Source organism: Crinia signifera, chromosome 8, assembly GCF_055691185.1.
Source record: "Crinia signifera chromosome 8, ASM5569118v1, whole genome shotgun sequence".
NCBI lineage: Eukaryota > Metazoa > Chordata > Amphibia > Anura > Myobatrachidae > Crinia > Crinia signifera.
Genome location: NC_139224.1, coordinates 24,126,259 through 24,143,920, shown reverse-complemented (window position 1 = coordinate 24,143,920; position 17,662 = coordinate 24,126,259). Strand labels below are relative to the sequence as shown.

At 45.5% G+C, this 17,662-nt stretch overlaps 1 protein-coding gene across 2 annotated transcripts in view; it reads right to left on the bottom strand.

The window, feature by feature from the left end:
• The window catches only part of FRMD4B (FERM domain containing 4B), a 207,184-nt gene extending 192,164 nt beyond the window's left edge, over positions 1-15,020 (bottom strand). The window contains exon 1 of one of the 2 annotated variants that reach the window (XM_083156012.1): positions 14,562-15,020. The gene's annotated coding sequence lies outside the window, so the exon portion shown is untranslated. The remainder of the gene's footprint in view (positions 1-14,561) is intronic. The other variant, XM_083156011.1, reaches the window with a different exon arrangement.
• Between the last annotated feature and the right edge of the window lie 2,642 nt (positions 15,021-17,662).

Below are 17,662 nucleotides of genomic sequence, written 5' to 3'. Positions count from 1 at the left end.
CTGTTTGTTTTTGGTTGATTTAAACACCAACTATTAGTAATCTGCGGAACCTCTACATTTCTACTGTATGTTAAAAAAATAGATTGTTGCTCTGATGTCCTTAAGTGTCCTAAAGTCAGGGTTTTGGTCGTTTTGCGGTTCTTTTGGAAGACTGACAGAAAAATTGCCAAAAAAAACTACAAACCAACCTTTAGTAAATATACCCGTAAATCAGAACCTAAAATATTCATGTCACCAATTGTGACCCTGGATCTTCAAAGATTGTTATGAACTCTTCAAAGCCTGCCCTAACCCCCTCCTTAGTCCTCCGCCTATCCCTACATGGCTTTATTATTGTCTGCCAAATGACAAATGTTCATTGAACAATTCACAATTAAAAGGTGATTGACAGCCTCATCCACCTGATGGAAAATACATTTTAGCGTGTTACTCCATAAATTCGACATGAACCCAGAATATTAATTATGTGACATCTGTTATGGTCCGGTGATTCCACACCACTGCTTATAGCTTGATGTCCATAAGGAAACGGCCATCTGCTGCAGACACTTGGAAGTGCAGTCACTCAACCGATTCTGTGCAAACTATTGCTGCATACACCTGGTTGCTTGACATCCCCCCACCAACACACACACACACACACATCTAGACAAAACAACAGCCGCCACAATGACCCTTATTCTGGTTGACTTGCAAGGCTGCAAATTCGCTAGACACTGTCGACCTAATTGTAGTGTCGCCCTTTTTCCATGTCAACCTTTTTCCATGTCAAACTTTTTCCATGTCAAACTTTTAGCTTGTTGACTTTTTTTTGCATGTCTGCCTTTTTACATGTCGACCCTTTTGCTTGTCGGACTAATGGTGTCGACCTAATGTCTGTCTATCTTTTTGCTGTAGACAAATAGTCCGGATCCCGTAACTTACGAGGTTGTGCTGCTGCTTGTTAAAGAAAAAGAAATGTGCGGCATACACCAATCGCCCTGCCTCATACAGCACCCTGTTCCTCTTGCATTAATAATTACTACTCGCTGAATTATCATAGTTTAGAAACCTTGATCTATTCGCCGCTTCCTTCCCCCTTCTAATCGTTTAAATGCCATCGTTTGGTGTGGCTGCACGGCTTGGTACGGTAAGGAAGGGCCGTGATTGGTCCCTAGATATAATCAAGCACAAACATTGCTTAATCCGCCGTGGACTGTATTTTCCCCGCACAGAGACAGGTGCTGTCCCGGTAAATAGTCACATAGTCAGGGGTGCCGAGAGAGGGGGGGGAGCAGGTACAGTTTACCTGGGCCCGGGCCTGTCAGGGGGGCCCTGGTCTGGACACACAGTTCCCATTCCAGCCACCACCAGCAGCAGCAGGTGCCAGTGCCATGTCTCCATCCCAGCAGTCCCAGACCTGGTTCCCCACCCATGTCTAGGTCACTGTGTTCCAAGGTGGAAGGTGGGTGGCTGGTTGCTCTGTGTCTGCTGCCTCCCTGCATGCTGCTGGGGCTGAGATCTGACTCTAGAAGTCAGCATGTAACCCCTGACAGAGCATGTACTGTAACTCCATGACATCGAGCATGTTAACCCCTGGAAAGCATATACATCCATGGCAATGAGCATGTTAACCCATGGCAGAGCATGTAAATCCATGGCAACAAGCATGTTAACCCCTGGCAGAGCATGTAACACCTGGCAGAGCAGGTTAATCCAATGGCAACGAGCATATTAACCCCCTAATATGCGATGAGCATTACGGTGTGTGGAATAATGTGTAATGGCCATTATGGCATGTGGTAAAATATGTAATAGGTATTACGGTGTATGGCATAATGTGTACTTCCCACTACAATGTGTGGCATAACATGTAATGAGCATTATGACATGTGGTATAATATGTAATGGGTGTGTGACATGTGTAATAGACATTACGGTGTACATTTTTGTCCCTGTATCCACCTTGGAAGCAGTGGCGTAACAACAGCTCCGCAGAGGAGCTCTGTCTGTGGGGGCCCCAGGAAGTTGTTGTACCGGGGCCCAGGATTTCTCTTGGCGGTCCTGCACATAGTCCACAAATAGTTCTGTGCCCTCGCAGTGGCCTGTGCTGCTTCTAAATTATCCTCACAGTCTTGCACAGTCTAAAGATCACAATTAAATACTGCGAAGCAATTATGTGCAATAATAATTTATTTATGTAAAAATGGCCAAATGGAAGCTTGCCGCCTGTAAATTATACATGCTTGCATGACCCCGGCTTACGCTAATTAATACAAAGACATTGAGCCTGGACAATGGCTGTAAATCTCATCGCAATCTAATAACCTATAACTCCCTTTGGACATCATGTTACAAAGCACCCGTCTCGTGCTATTAATAATAAAGAGGGGCATTTCTAAATAGAGCTTTTCCAAATGAATTGAAGCACTGCACTTAGTAGATTGTCATGTCTATAAAGAATTCACTGTAGGGGTTCATTTAGAGAAAAACTCATTATTCTGAATAACAATACCATGCCACCAATCATCTTGATCATCTTTCAGTTGGTACAGTTACTATTTGAGGGTTTGGCTCCACTATCACGATTGGGACTTTATGTCCCAATTTTACGAGGCGCTGGGAGGCATTAAAGCTTATTTTGCATATCATCTGCCCCTGGATATATTGCACAAAAAGGGTGATAGGAAGAGGACTAGAGAGATGACAGCGCTGGTCAAGCCACTGAGGTTCTGGCCACACCCCATCCAAGGTACAGATACGCCTCCTCTTCAATGTGGCCACACCCCATCTCTTGAACAGCTTAACCCTCAATGTTAGGCATTTATTAGTAAATAAATAAATGTACATCATAATTATTGTTGACTACTCTCCCATAATGTTTGGGAGACACCTGATCTTCTTTGAGACCTCCTAGACCAGACATGTCCAAACTATGGCCCTCCAGCTGTTGTGAAACTATAATTCCCATCATGCCTTGCCACAGTTTTGCTATTATGGAATGCTAAAACTATGGCAAGGCATACTGGGATGTGTAGTTTCACAACAGCTGGTGGGCCATAGTTTGGACATGCCTGTCCTAGACAGTTTGAAGACCAGGTGGACTTCCAGGAAGAGCCCTCACTACGCGGTAAAGAAGGTTGGGTGTGGCACATACTTGCCGACACTTCCAGAATGATCTGGAGACTCACAAATTTTGAGGTCTCCTGGACTCCCAGAAGAGTAGACCGGCCTTTCTGAAGATCAGTAGATGGTCTGATGGCTTGATGGCATGATTCGGTACAAATGATGTCATCCATACCCTCCAACATCTGGAGGGCAGAGATCGGTACACATTTGGGAAGGGGGTGTGGCCACGGGTTAAAGTGGGTGTGGTCACAGCCAAAGTGGGCATGGCCACACACCCTTTCCGAATGTGTACTGCACTGGACAGGATTTTAGAAGATTTACAGTGCAGGGGGAGCTCAGCCCGGCCCAGTGTAACCTGCCCTCCTCAGGCATCTCGGCAACACTCACGCTGCCAGAGGCTGCACATTCACCGGCTTCTTCCAGGCAGCTGCGTGCTGGCCGTGCACTTCCGCGTGCACACACAGCCCAGGCCGGCAGGTACAGCAGCGCTTCCAAGCCCAGTACCGTTCACTCCCGTATGCCAGGTCAGCGTTTCCGATGTGGGGTAAAAATAGATGATTTGCACCTTACCTGAGTGCGCGGTGCCGGCGCGTGACCTCATGACGCACGGCACCGGCCTGCGCATTGCACTCATGGGAACGGGTGGGCAGGGGGAGCTCAGCCCGGCCCAGTCCGTCGGGTCCAGGCAGCACACCACCGGGGCCAGGAGGAAGATATGCGGCGACGTGAGTCTGACTGCTAAAAAAGCGGTACATTCGGTACAATTGCAATTTGCCGGTACAGACTGTTAAAAAACGGTACTGTACCGGCAAATTCGGTACAGTTGGAGGGTATGATGTCATCATGACTATGCCCTCTGGCGAATTGCCAGAGATTGCTGCATTGCACGGTCATCCTACTTAAACCTTCTCTCAGGATCTCAATGAGGGACAGCAGAAGACGTCGGCAAATCACGTCATCCCATGCCTCAGTCTACCCTGTTGATAGGTGGAGTAAGACATACCCGTACTCCCGTAAACTTCAACAGACGCATACCCTCCAACATGGCCCATTCCATTAGGTACAAAATGCTCTGTTTCTGGACTTCCCTGCCAGTGGCAGTTGCAGAGGTGGGGCTGCAGCACAGTCCAATATTCTAATAGGGGAGCCACTCCAAACAATACTGTCCTGGACTCACTGGCAGTTGATGTGACCCCCCTCTTTGAATTTTGGACTGTGCTGGAGTTCAACCTCTGTAACTGCCACTGGCAAGGAAGTCAATGAACAGAGCATTTTGTACCTAATGGAATGGGTCATGTTGGAGGGTATGCAGACGTACAGAATAGATAAGCGATTGGACCTAATTATAAATTTTCTAAGCATCGAGGATTCCCTGCAAGAGCATTCGGAATATGCTTAACCTGGAGTCAGGGGCAATTCAAAAAGAAAAATGAGAGCATTATTACTGAAATGGAATATTGATTTATCCAAGACAATAATAATGATGTAATTCTTCACATATAAAAGGCAGCAAACAGCACACAACTTGTAATTTCTGACCATTAATTTACATTCTGTAAGAACTGTAAAACATAAATCAGATTGATTGATCGAGTCTGTCTCTGCAGATGCTTTCTCCTGGGAGGATGGGAGTTGGAGGCCTCCGGAACACACTGTACACAGTGCAAAGGATTCCGCAGCAGTTATATGGAGCTGGTACTAGTAACATCAGTCATACAGCCAGATGGGTGAGGCTAGTTAGTGAGGAAGACAAAGTGGGCTGGTAAATAATATGTCCATGTAATGATAAATTTCAGGAGCCCATATTGATCCTGGGGTTTGAATAAGTTTTTTGTTTTTCTTCTTTTTTTTTGGCAGCGATAGAGAAAAATGAATAAAATATGAGAAAGCAATATTTCCTGCAATGTAACTCTGGAATATCAATGCAAAAGTCAAGAACAGATCTAGCCATACCCGTGACTATGAAGTGGATTTAACTGCCTTCTGCCTCCTGCAACTCCTTTCCTACTGGTGCTAAATAACAAAAAGTATCATAACTCTAAAGACCTTGAACTTTCACCGCTGCTCATAGGCCCTTATTCTGATCGATTCGCTCAGACAAGAATTTGGGCAGCGTACCGATGTTGTGCGTATACGCTGTACGCAGGGAGCGAGTGGACTTGGCAAGAAATCCAGTCGCCTAGTGCAGAATAAGGGCCATAGTGGTGCTAAAAATATTGAAATGTCAAAGCAAAGAGTATCAGTAATCACCCCTCTGTGTTAATCTACTAAATGTTTTTCTGTGCAGATCATTTGTTACCTAGGAGACTGCAAGCATCTCAAACTACAGTCAGATCAGTGCACTTCACCAGATAAACCTACGGATATCATTGTGATTGCAGTACACAGATTTTCTAAAGCAAAATAGTGTTTTTTCCTTTAATTTACCCTCAACAGTCCAATTATTTAGGGCAGTTGAAATTTGTATTCATTGGGTGCATCAATGATTTATTTCATGGCGATATTAAAGTTAAGATCTATTAAAGATCTGCTTGTATAGTGCATGTTGGTGCGGCATTGCTGATCTTTGCACGGATATCCAGGATTTGTCTCCCCCACAACGGTGACGAACAGTACAGTACATAAAGTACCCTCTAAACTTTATTGTTTGAATTGCTTAACATGTAAGGTTAAATTATATGCACTTATTGCTCAGAAACAGCCATTTTAATCCTTCCCTGTGTGAAAGATTTCAGAATACTTCTGTTCTTCTAACCAGAAAAGGTGTTAATTAAATCCCACTGTGTATTTGTTGTACAAAATGTTACGGCTGCCTGCCCAGAGAGATATTTATAATCCATGTTCATATTAAATGTACAGATAAAGTAAAGGTTTTACAAGACCAATTTCAAAGATAAGGGGCCAGATTCTCTAAGCTTCAAAAGTGATAAAATGGAAAGCGATAAACAGCCAGCCAATCAGCTACTACCTGACATTTTTCAAACACAGTCTGTGACATGGCAGGTAGGAGCTGATTGGCTGGCTGGTTATCACTCTCCATTTTATCACTTTTGAAGCTTAGAGAATCTGGCCCAAAATCTGTTCCTAAACCTACCTCAAAGCAAAAAATACAAACATGGCACAGATGTTTTGGCGTATTTGTAATGGGTAATGGGTGGGCAGAGCACATGGCCCCCAGGGTCCAAGGGGGCCCACACCGCACACCCTTATACTTAGACCAAAGTTCTTCATTAGCATAGCGCTGTGGACAATCACAGGGGAAATTGTGTGGCGGCCATTTTCTCAGAGATGCAGTAGAGAAGTCTCCGGAAACATGACTCCCCTGACAAACAAAGTAGTTTGAGGGCAGCGATATATGTTCATTCATATTTGAGTTGTTGAAAGTAAGGGATATTCCCTACAGTTCACAAATGAGACTAAAGACTTCAAGGGGTCATTCCTATTTAGCATGAAATCAGCCCCACTTCAGAGCACTACTGGGCAACAAACGCTTTTGTGCCAATCTTGAACACCATAAAGTGCACCGGTGCCGCATTGGCTCGCACCTTTTAGTTCATGGCGCTTGGATTGGATCCGATACGTAATGCCGGCGTTTGGAATCCCGGCGGTCGGAATCCCGACCGCCGAAATCCCGACATGGGGGGGACGTGGATCGCCCCCCCTTGCGGGCTACGCTCGGCACGCTATTTTATTCTCCCTCTATGGGTGTCGTGGACACCCACGGAGGGAGAAAGTTTCGGGATTTCGGAGGTCGGGATTCCAGTGTCGGGATTCTGAACGCCGGGATCCCGACCGCCGGCAAATTGACCGCATCCCCTTGGATTTACCCCTATAACTATCTCCTCTGTCTTTTGCGACAGCCAGTGTTAAGGGGGGTATTCAATCCCCGCCACTATTTCAGACAGGGGAAATAGCGGGGGCGCCTATTCGATGATGTCTTTCCCTACAGCATTGAAGAGGCATCTCAGCAGAACGGACCCGACTTTAAAAGCTGTCTGGCCCGTTTTGCCGAGGATGGCCGTGGATTGTCACGGCCTTACCTCGACAATCTACGACTGTTTGTGCGACCACGCCCCCTTTTCGCCAATCGGCAGGCAGGACATTAAATCCCGCCTGCCGATAAATAGGCGAGTGGACCGAGAATGGGCAAGGATCACGACTGTCGGGGCGTCCCGACAGTCATGACTCGGTATTGAATACCCCCCTTAGTCTTCAACATCAGGGGCTTTGTAAATAGACCCCTTCCGTTGAAACATAGGGAGTGAGAAAAAACTGACTTTTCACGATTTTTGCAGATGTTTCCCCTTTTGTTATGAGGTATCCAACTAGAACTACCAGAAAAAAAAATACTTCAGTGAAACCTATGTGTTTTCACTGCCGCCAAGCTGACACTTATTGGGGATTTTGTTTCGCTTGTCTGAGGCAGGTAAACAAAATTCCCAATAAGCTGCGGCTAGTGCCAGCTTATCAGGGCTAATAGGATAGCCCATGGCAAAACAATTACCCCTCGATTATATCTCCATAACGCCTCTTTGTGTTATTGTGACTAGTCTAGAGGAATTGAGGGGGCTTAATTACCTGTATTATTTTTGCACTTCTAGGTCAGTCCACACTCTGAGTTGTGTAATACCCACCATCTGCCACTAGGCAACAATCCCAGTTAGCTTATACCCACCCTCTGCCAATAAGCTGTGCTCACAGATGTGTAATACCCACCATCTGCCACTAGGCAACACTCCCAATTAGCTTATACCCACCCTCTGCCAATCAGCTGTGCTCACAGATGTGTAATTCCCACCATCTGCCACTAGGCAACACTCCCAGTTAGCTTATACCCACCCTCTGCCAATCAGCTGTGCTCACAGATGTGTTATTTCTACCCTCTGTCACTAGGGGCTCTATTCAAGAAGAAACCGTACTCACAATACTGACTACTTGCCGGGATCCTGGAGGGTCTTCTTATAGGAGAACATGCTAGGATGCAATTATATAATAATATTGTTGGGTAGACATTTCATATTGTACAGGCAAAAGAGTCTTTTACAATACAAAATGTCCCCTGCACGTGCTCAATAGTGATCTTGGTGGCCATCTTGGGATAGTGCATGAAGCTAGCCTGGAGAGCAGGAATACTGCACAGTAGAGCACTCCTTTTTTAGCAAATCCCTCCCTCTGCCATAAAGCCACACCCCCAGTTAGGTAATATGCAAACAGCCACAGAGCTACACCCCCAGTTAGGTTATACGCACGCTGCCACAAAGCCACACCCATAGTTAGGTTAAACGCACACTGCTACAAAGCCACACCCCTAATTAGGTTATACGCACACTGCCACAAAGCCACACCTATAGTTAGGTTAAATGCACACTGCCACAAAGCCACACCCCTAATAGGTTAAACACATACTGCCACAAAGTCACACCCCCAGTTAGGTTATACGCACGCTGCTACAAAGCCACACCCATAGTTACTTTATACGCACACGGCCACATCCATAGTTAGTTTATACACACACTGCCACACCCCTAATTAGGTTATAAACACACTGCCACAAAGCCACACCCCCAGTTAGGCTACACGCACACTTCAACAAAGCCACACCCCCAGTTAGGTAATACACACACTGGGGCAGATGTATTAAGCCTGGTGAAGAGATAAACTGGAGATAAAGTGGAAGGAGATAACGCACCAGCCAATCAGATCCCAACTGTCATATTTCAAACACAGCTGATTGGCTGGTGCGTTAACTCTTCCAAGTTATCTCCACTTTATCTCCAGTTTATCTCTTCTCCAGGCTTAATACATCTGCCCCACTGTCACAAAGCCACACCCATAGTTAGGTTAAACACACACTGCCACAAAGCCACCCCCAGTTAGGTTATACACACACTGTCACAAAGCCACACCCCCAGTTAGGCTACACGCACACTGCAACAAAGCCACACCCATAGTTAGGTTAAACGCACACTGCCACAAAGCCACCCCCAGTTAGGTTATACACACACTGTTACAAAGCCACACCCCCAGTTAGGTTATACACACACTGCCACAAAGCCACACCCCCAGTAAGCTGATTTTGCAGTTATGTTATCCCCATTATCTTGCACGAAGACACATTGTATAGGTTTTACTGTAATGTTTTCACATGATATTATTATTATCTTTACTGTATCCATAATATACATAAATGATAATAAATATTTGTGTAAGTGTGACTATAATTATATGTACCATACATATATAAATCTGTCTATAAAAAATACACCTCCAAAAATAGTCCCAGAAGGAAGTGTTTCCTGTGCATTACCGGCCATGCAAATGAAAAGCTCAGAAAAGCCTAAAGTGCTGTGTCCTGCTCTGTCATTACGTATAGGAAGAGCCTTTGTGGAGCTGCCAGCGAGTCTTACATAAACATGTCCTCTGCGATACACAATTACCGTCCAAGCTGTAACTAAGAGCAGAAGGAAACTGCGCACATGTCAATATAATAATTGCATTTTAAACATGAATCATTTCCCCCCATAAAAGTAACAGCTTAGACCCCCTGTAAAGTCTATTACAGAACAGAACGGTGCTCACATATAACGCATGCTGCTTACACTAGTCTGCAAAGATAAACGGCTTGATTAATGCATGAAGACAGTCGTCATGAATAAGTAACTACTGGGAATACAAAACACTTCTGTTATTCCCAAAGCCGTCCTGCAGGGTGGGGCCACGCTTCCAGGATGGATAGGCCTTAACCTGTTAAAACTGCACAAGGTGCTTTAAGCAGCTGCTCAAGAAAAGCCTCTTATCACCAGAGCAGTCAATGCTACCCCTTAAAATGAAGATATTGGAAATGATAAATGGTCTCCCGGGTGCAAGGCTTCCTCCACCGGGTATTAGGAGCAGGACCTATGACTGGCATTGCAACAGGTCATTTACTTAAAGGAAGCTGGTTTTGGCATTGGTGCAGAGTTAGGGATGACAGTCCCATTCTGAGATCGGCTTAGTTCTTTTGCCGCAGCCTTATGGTAATGGTAGTAACTAGAAACACTTCCGCTGGTATACAATTGTGCATCTTACTGTGCAGAGAGAGGGACACATGCTTTTGGGGGTGATTCACTAGTGATCGGACCAGGCCGAATTAGGCCCCGGTCCGATGGTGGGGGGGTCTGCGCGAGTGCGTATTTGCGTTTGTGCAGACCCCTTGTGTGAACACCTTCGGCAAGTATCACACAGGCTGAGGCGTTCACACGGGTAGGGGAGCGTAGAGGACAGGCGGTGGCGGACACCAGCCCGGAGCAGGGGAACGTCTATGCATTTTATGAGTGTCCCCATGAAAACGCTGGCCGATGTCACATGGGAAGTTTGGTCAGCTTGGGGGGTCAGCGCCAACCCGCGAGGCATTGTCACTCTGCAAGACACCATGGGCCAGATGCACTAAGCTTCAAAAGTGATCAAATGGAGAGTGATAAACAGCCAGCCAATCAGCTTCTACCTGCCATGTCACAGACCATGTTTGAAAAATGTCAGACAGGAGCTGATTGGCTGGTTGTTTATCACTCTCCATTTTATCACTTTTGAAGCTTAGTGCACCTGGCCCTATGTCCTTCAAGAAAGACATGCACCAACATTCGGTGTAGACAATCACTCTATACCTTTAAGAAGCCACTAAAAGTCCACGGTAATGACAGTATGTCACATGACAGGAAATATTAAACCACCAGATCCCTTCACACTGTGAGGGCAGCACGATACCGGAGAACTTGGTGAAAATTGATTCTTCTGACCACATCTCCTCCCCCTCTACTCAGTAGTCCATTGTGTCTGATCATTGTACTTGCTAATAAGCATTGCCAGACTTGATGGATGGTTTAAGCACGGCTGAATCTGACTACGATGTCCGTGGCGTTCTTGTTGGAATGTTTCTGAGGAACGGGACTGCTCCTGCCACGGGGTGAAACTTGCAGTCCAACGATCTGCAAAAATGATATCATGGTCCAGGTGCCACTAACCACGGTTGACCTTTGCTGACATCTTTCTAATGAGAACTGCACCGTCTGTATCTGGAACATGCTAGATAGTATTGTACCCGGTAACCTATAACCAGCATCTGATTGGTTCATACAGATAACTTTTCCACTTCTCCTCTTTAGAAGGTTTAATACATCTCCCAACAAGGATCACAGTAACAGTCAATAAATTCTGGACTTATGAGAAGAAGGAAAGAGATTACTATGTAAAGCCAAAAATATATGAACATTTATTGATTGGTAGCCATCTGGCATCACAGAGGTTCCCTGTGGGCAGGACAGATGGGGTAATGGTTAGCATTACTGCCTCACAGCACTGAGGTCATGGGTTTGATTCCCACCATGGCCTTATCTGTGTGGAGATTGTATATTCTCCCTGTGCTTGTGTGGGTTTCCTCCGGGTACTCCGGTTTCCTTACAAACTTAGCCCTAGAGTGAATGTGTGTGTGTGTACATGTGGTAGGGAATATAGAGTGTAAGCTCCACTGGGGCAGGGACTGATGTGAGTGTTCAAATATTCTCTGTGAAGCGCTGCGGAATACGTGTGCGCTATATAACTAACTGGTAATAAATAATATTATAATATATATTAATAAATTATAGTTCCTTAAAATCAATTTTAGTAAATTATACATAAATAAAACTGACCATATTTTATTTAGTTAAATGGGAATCAAGCAGTTATCCTCCCACACAGGCCATACACAACACGTACAGACTGCTACATATATTCTGCTACATATCTAAGCCCACTCTGCCCCCTGACCTTACTAACAGTAATGTGCCCGGTCAGTCATTCCCATTTTACTCCGCTTGCCACTGCTTGGCAAACATATATGACTCTTACTGGCATTAGCTGTGTATTATAACAGATATTCCATAACATTTCTGTGAGAGGTGATTTGTGGGCACAGCGTCTACCCAGTTCAGCACCCCATATCCAACAGGATTGCCAATAATCTATGTAAACAGTAACAGTAATACATCAGCAATGTTGGTACTCCCAACAGTAAAAAAATTTACAACACGAAAGTTTAAACAAATAGAATAAAATCCTAAAAGTATTTGACTAAATACACAGATGACCACCACCACATTCAACAGGGCAGAGGTTTCAATTTCCCTCCTCATGACCCCAACAGCTCACGTTCTCAGGTCATTCGGCAGGTGTACAGGTGCGCTCATTACTAAGTGACACAGTTTAAAAGATCCACAGGTGGAGCTAATGTTTTCGTTTGTGATTCTGAGGGAAGACCTGGAAACATGCACGTTGCATAGTGCAATGTGCTATTTTATAATATACAGATGTGCCTTATTAACATGGCGTTTCTGCGCTATACAGCGCGAGACACTGAGACGCCCACGGATGAGTACTTTAGAGTCTTCAAATACAATACAAATGGAGAGTGATATACAACCAACCAATCAGCTCCTACCTGACAGTTTTCAAACACAGTCTGTGACATGGCAGGTGAGAGCTAATTGGCTAGTTGTTTATCACTCTCCATTTTATCACTTTTGAAGCTTAGTGCGTCTGGCCCACAATGTGGCAGGAACGGGAAGCATGGTGTAGTTCAGTCATACCGGTCCCTGGTCTCCTTTCTTAGCGCTGTATCGCACCTACCTACTAGCGGTATGCTGGGAACGAGTACTTTGTGCTTTTATCACGTTACCAGCGCAAAAAAGGGTGCATACCCAGTAAATATATTGACTTAGTCACATTATTCATGGTGCGCCAATGGTCCCGATTTGATAATGACACATCTGTAGTATACAAATTATGCCCCTTTCAGACTGCACCTTTTTACCCGTTATTTTGCTGTTTTTTTAAAACATTTTAAACCGGTAATTTGTGCAGTCTGAAAGGTACAGAGTGAATTTACCGGGTCCTACCCGTTTTTTTATCCACTGTTTTCTATGGGTTAAAATGGGTTCAGAGTTGTGAAGGAACAAAAACTGCATTGAAATACCGTTTAAGGACAAAAACTGCATTGAAATACCGTTTAAGGACAAAAACTGCATTGAAATACCGTTTAGGACAAAAACTGCACCGAAATACCGTTTAAAGACCTGCGGTATGAAAGGGGTTTTAGCCGGCAGACCCGTTTTTAGAAAGGTTTTAAAATACCGGGTCAAAGCCAGTTTTGCGGGTTTGGGTTTACTCAGATCCCAAAGCGGGATCTTATTGGCTATCGGCTGTCACATGTTTTGCACAGCCAATAAGAAAAAAATCTGAATTTACGCTAATTTGCCATTAAGAACCTAGTGAATCCAAACCCGCACATCTCTAAAATAAATGATGCAACAGTGCACTCCAGACAAAGTTTATTCCTCTACTCCAGCCGGCATCACAACAACATTGCAAGTGCGGAGCGCTGCAGACAGTTCTCTGGGGCTCAGTGAGAACTGCATGTACCATATTGTGCTGCATTGGCAATAAAACGCCTTATATCTTTGCAGCCCTGGTTCTCTCGCCATCCAGGGTGCCCAACCATGACACGTAAGGGTCTGCACCAGCTAGACAAGACTGTTCCTGCAATAAACTGCGTGCAGGCACATCTGCTAAGTACATATCATAATTTACAGTCAGAACACACTTGCAATCTCTAATTAAGCCAGATTTGCAGGAACTACAATCCTGCCACCGCAGAAAGAGCCAGAAATACCGTGGATCGCTCATCTGTGCCAACAGCCAGCGCCCGGCCGAATAACTATGTTTGCAAACATCCAACCATGATATAATTATAAACTTTTTATCTTTGCTGGAACATACGACTTACACAGTTCTGCATGTCCATGTGCATATTATTCCAAGCCGGATCTGATTATTATTAAATATATATATCCTTTGCAAGACCGAAGCATTCATTCTAGAACAAAAACACGTTTCCATGCAATGTATTATTAGGAAACGTGTTTATTAGAACTGTGGATGAGCGTTGGAGGATGCCTGTGAGCCGGGAAAGAGGGGGTCATGCCCTAATAGGATATCCTGTATTTGTTATATAGTACTGTGGGATAAAACCTTAGCCAGCCCATTCATAACAGTTAGTGATTAGGCAGCATAGGATGCCCAGGGCTGACAATGTCCGACAGAGTGCTGCCTTGTCACATTACAGACCTGCAGTGTGCACAGAATCACCCCGAGGGTTCTGCGGAACAATGGGCATCCCCCCTCTGACCCCCTATAGCAGTCCCATGGAAATAAATAATTGAATGCACCACATCCATCACCGGTAATTCATTGATGTGACAACGCCGCTCACTAACAAGCAACACATGTAAATATTTGCAAATAAATAAACACACACAGACACGCATGCAACATGCAAGTCAATAGCATTCACCCTGGACATCCTATAGCTGAGGATGTGACTGGTACAGTAATAGGATACCCTGCAGGCTGCATATGCAAATACAAACAGGGGACCTTACCTCTTTGTTGTAGAGCAGGTCCTCTGGGGGTCTTCAGTAGCTGAGATCCTGGCATTCACAGGCTAGGGTAAGGCTCCCCTGGTCTGCTGCCTCATGTGCAGCAGAGGGATTGGGGGGGTGCACTGAGCAGCAGTAGGGTCCTTGTGTGCATCCAGGGTGCTAACAGTCACACTGCACCACGCCTCTGTAGCCAGCACTGTACAGTGCCCACAATTGCTCTGTCTGTCTCCACTACACAAAGCCACACTCCTCTCTCTCCTCCCTTCTCAGCTGCTGCATGGATAGGTCTGCCTGTCACACACACACCAGCTCCTGTCTCAGGGACTGCAATACAATCCCTGCCTGCATGTCACATCAGAGGGGATGCCCTGGTATTGTAGACACACCCTGCTCCCCTCCCAGAGGGAGAGAATCCCACACTCATCCCCAACTGGTTATCCATGCTGCAGACATGGTGTATTATGCTGCTGCTGCTGCACTAACCACAGACCATGAGTGATAGGGAGACTGGAATAGAGGGTGGGAGAAGGGCTCCGGGGTCATCTCTCAGCCACAGTGATGTCACAATATCTAAGGGGATTTAATACATCATTATATGACGGTAGCTGTCATGTGAGTGTGTAGAGGCTGCGGATTTCAGCAATGTGAATGCTTTCTCTGTATACATGTATGGTGAGAGCCAGGGGCGGAGCTACCATTGGTGCAGCAGGTGCATTGGGCCCCCGGAGACCAGCAATTACTTTTTGGGTTGGGGTAGAGGAGGGGGCCCAAATTATATTTGTGTACCTGGGCTCGCCACTCATAAGTTCCACCACTTTTGAGAGCCGTTCATTCTGTTCGTTATTCGTATTAACTGTTACTGTTATCTTTTAGTTATATTGGCTCGTGTTGTCGTACGTTGGGCCTGATTCAGGCGAGCAGGTTAACCCCTTCCCGACATTTGACGTACATTTACGTCATGGCCGGGATGTACTTCCCGACACATGGCGTAAATGTACGTCATGGCTTTAAACTGTCACCGCGTCTATAGACGCGGTGACAGTTTAAACATGTCTGCTGTCCCTGACAGCAGACATGTCCCTGCATGCCCAGGGGGGGCTGCGATGCCGCCCCCCCGTCGGCGATGGCTGTGATTGGCTGTTCAGTGTGAACAGCCAATTACAGCGTTTTCTGTGTCACCGGCGAATAACGTTCGCCGGTGACACAGGGATCGGAGGTGATTGGTGCTGTAAAGTACAGCACCAATCACCACGGGGTGTAAGGGTGACACTGGTGTCACCCCACCTCACCCCGCCCGCCCCCAAAGGCCGTGATTGGTTCGTCGGACCGAGGAACCAATCACAGCCATGGAGGGGGATTTAAACTAACGGTGACTGCACTGCAGACGCCATTCCGGTCTGGAATTGCGTGCAGTGCGGTCACCGTGCCTATCTGCCGCGATATACTGACCTGATCCTTGCATACACTTACCTGATCACTGCTTGTAGCGTTCCTGGATCTTGTTACTTCTTGTGACTTCCTGTGTTGTGCTGTGCTGTGTTGTGCTGCTGTGCTGCTGCAGTGTGTTCGAGTTATAGATAGAGAGAGATAGAGAGAGAGAGATAGAGAGAGATAGAGAGGGCTAGTGACAGAGAGTGCTATATTTTGTGCTGCTGCAGTGTGATAGAGTTATAGATAGAGAGATAGAGAGAGATAGAGAGAGATAGAGAGAGATAGTGACAGATTGTGCTATATATTTTTTATATATATACAGCTGTACTGCGTGTGCAACTGACTGCTGCCCCCCCCCCCCCCCCCTTTTGTGCTGATCAGTATAAATTAACTGATCAGCAACTTTTTGGGGGCGCAGGTTTTTTTTTTATATATATATACCTGTCAGTGCTGCTGCTGCTGCAGTGTCATAGAGTGATAGATAGTGAGAGATAGAGAGATAGAGAGAGATAGTGATAGAAAGTGCTATATTTTGTGTCTGCTGCCCCCCTTTTGTGCACCCCCAGCAACTTTTTGGGGGTGCAGGGGTTATTTTTTATATATATAACTGTCAGTGCTGCTGCTGCAGTGTCATAGAGTGATAGATAGAGAGAGATAGAGAGAGATAGTGATAGAGAGTGCTATATTTTGTGTCGGCTGCCCCCCTTTTGTGCACCCCCAGCAACTTTTTGGGGGTGCAGGGGTTATTTTTTATATATATAACTGTCAGTGCTGCTGCTGCAGTGTCATAGAGTGATAGATAGTGAGAGATAGAGAGAGATAGAGAGAGATAGAGAGAGATAGTGACAGAGAGTGATAGAGAGTGCTATATTTTGTGTCTGCTGCCCCCCCCTTTTGTGCTGATCACTATATCTGAGGTGATCAGCAACTTTTTGGGGGTGCAGAGGTTTTTTTTTTATATATATACCTGCCAGTTGCACTGTCAGTTGCACCAAAGGTTGTGCACCTGCTGCCCCTCACTGGTAATCAGTGTCGCATCACTGATCACCTTTTTTTTTTTTTTTGAGGGTGCTGTGGGGTCTTTTTTTAATTTTTTTTTGATCAAATTTTTTGGATCAAATTCCTGTTGCCTTTGAGCGCTGTTCAGTGACGGACGTTACTGACCAACATCTGTGCTCAATTTTTGGCGCAGGATCTTTTTTTTTTTTTTTTTTTCTGCACTACATACACACTACACACTACATACTACATTGAAATAAAGTTTGTACCCCCCCTACACTATACACGTGTTGAAACATTTCACTACCAGAAACACAAAAATAAAAATGGCATCCCAAATGTCATCCCAAATGTCATCCCAAATGTCATCCCAGTCATCCAGAAGAATGTATTCAGCGGAGGAGGCATATGCCATGCTTGCCTCTGACTCTGACACAGCCAGTGAGGCAAGCGGGGAATTTGAAGGATTCATCTTAAGCTCCTCTTCCTCCTCTAGTGATGAGGGACCCCCTCAAAGACGCCCCCGTAGAGCAGCTGAGACCCCCCCCCCAATAATTGATCTCGTATGGACCCCACCACCAGACAATTTTGAGCCCCAGGTTCCTGAGTTTTTGGCCATCCCAGGAATCCAATTTGATTCCACAGGTCTCAGAGAAATTGACTTTTTCAAA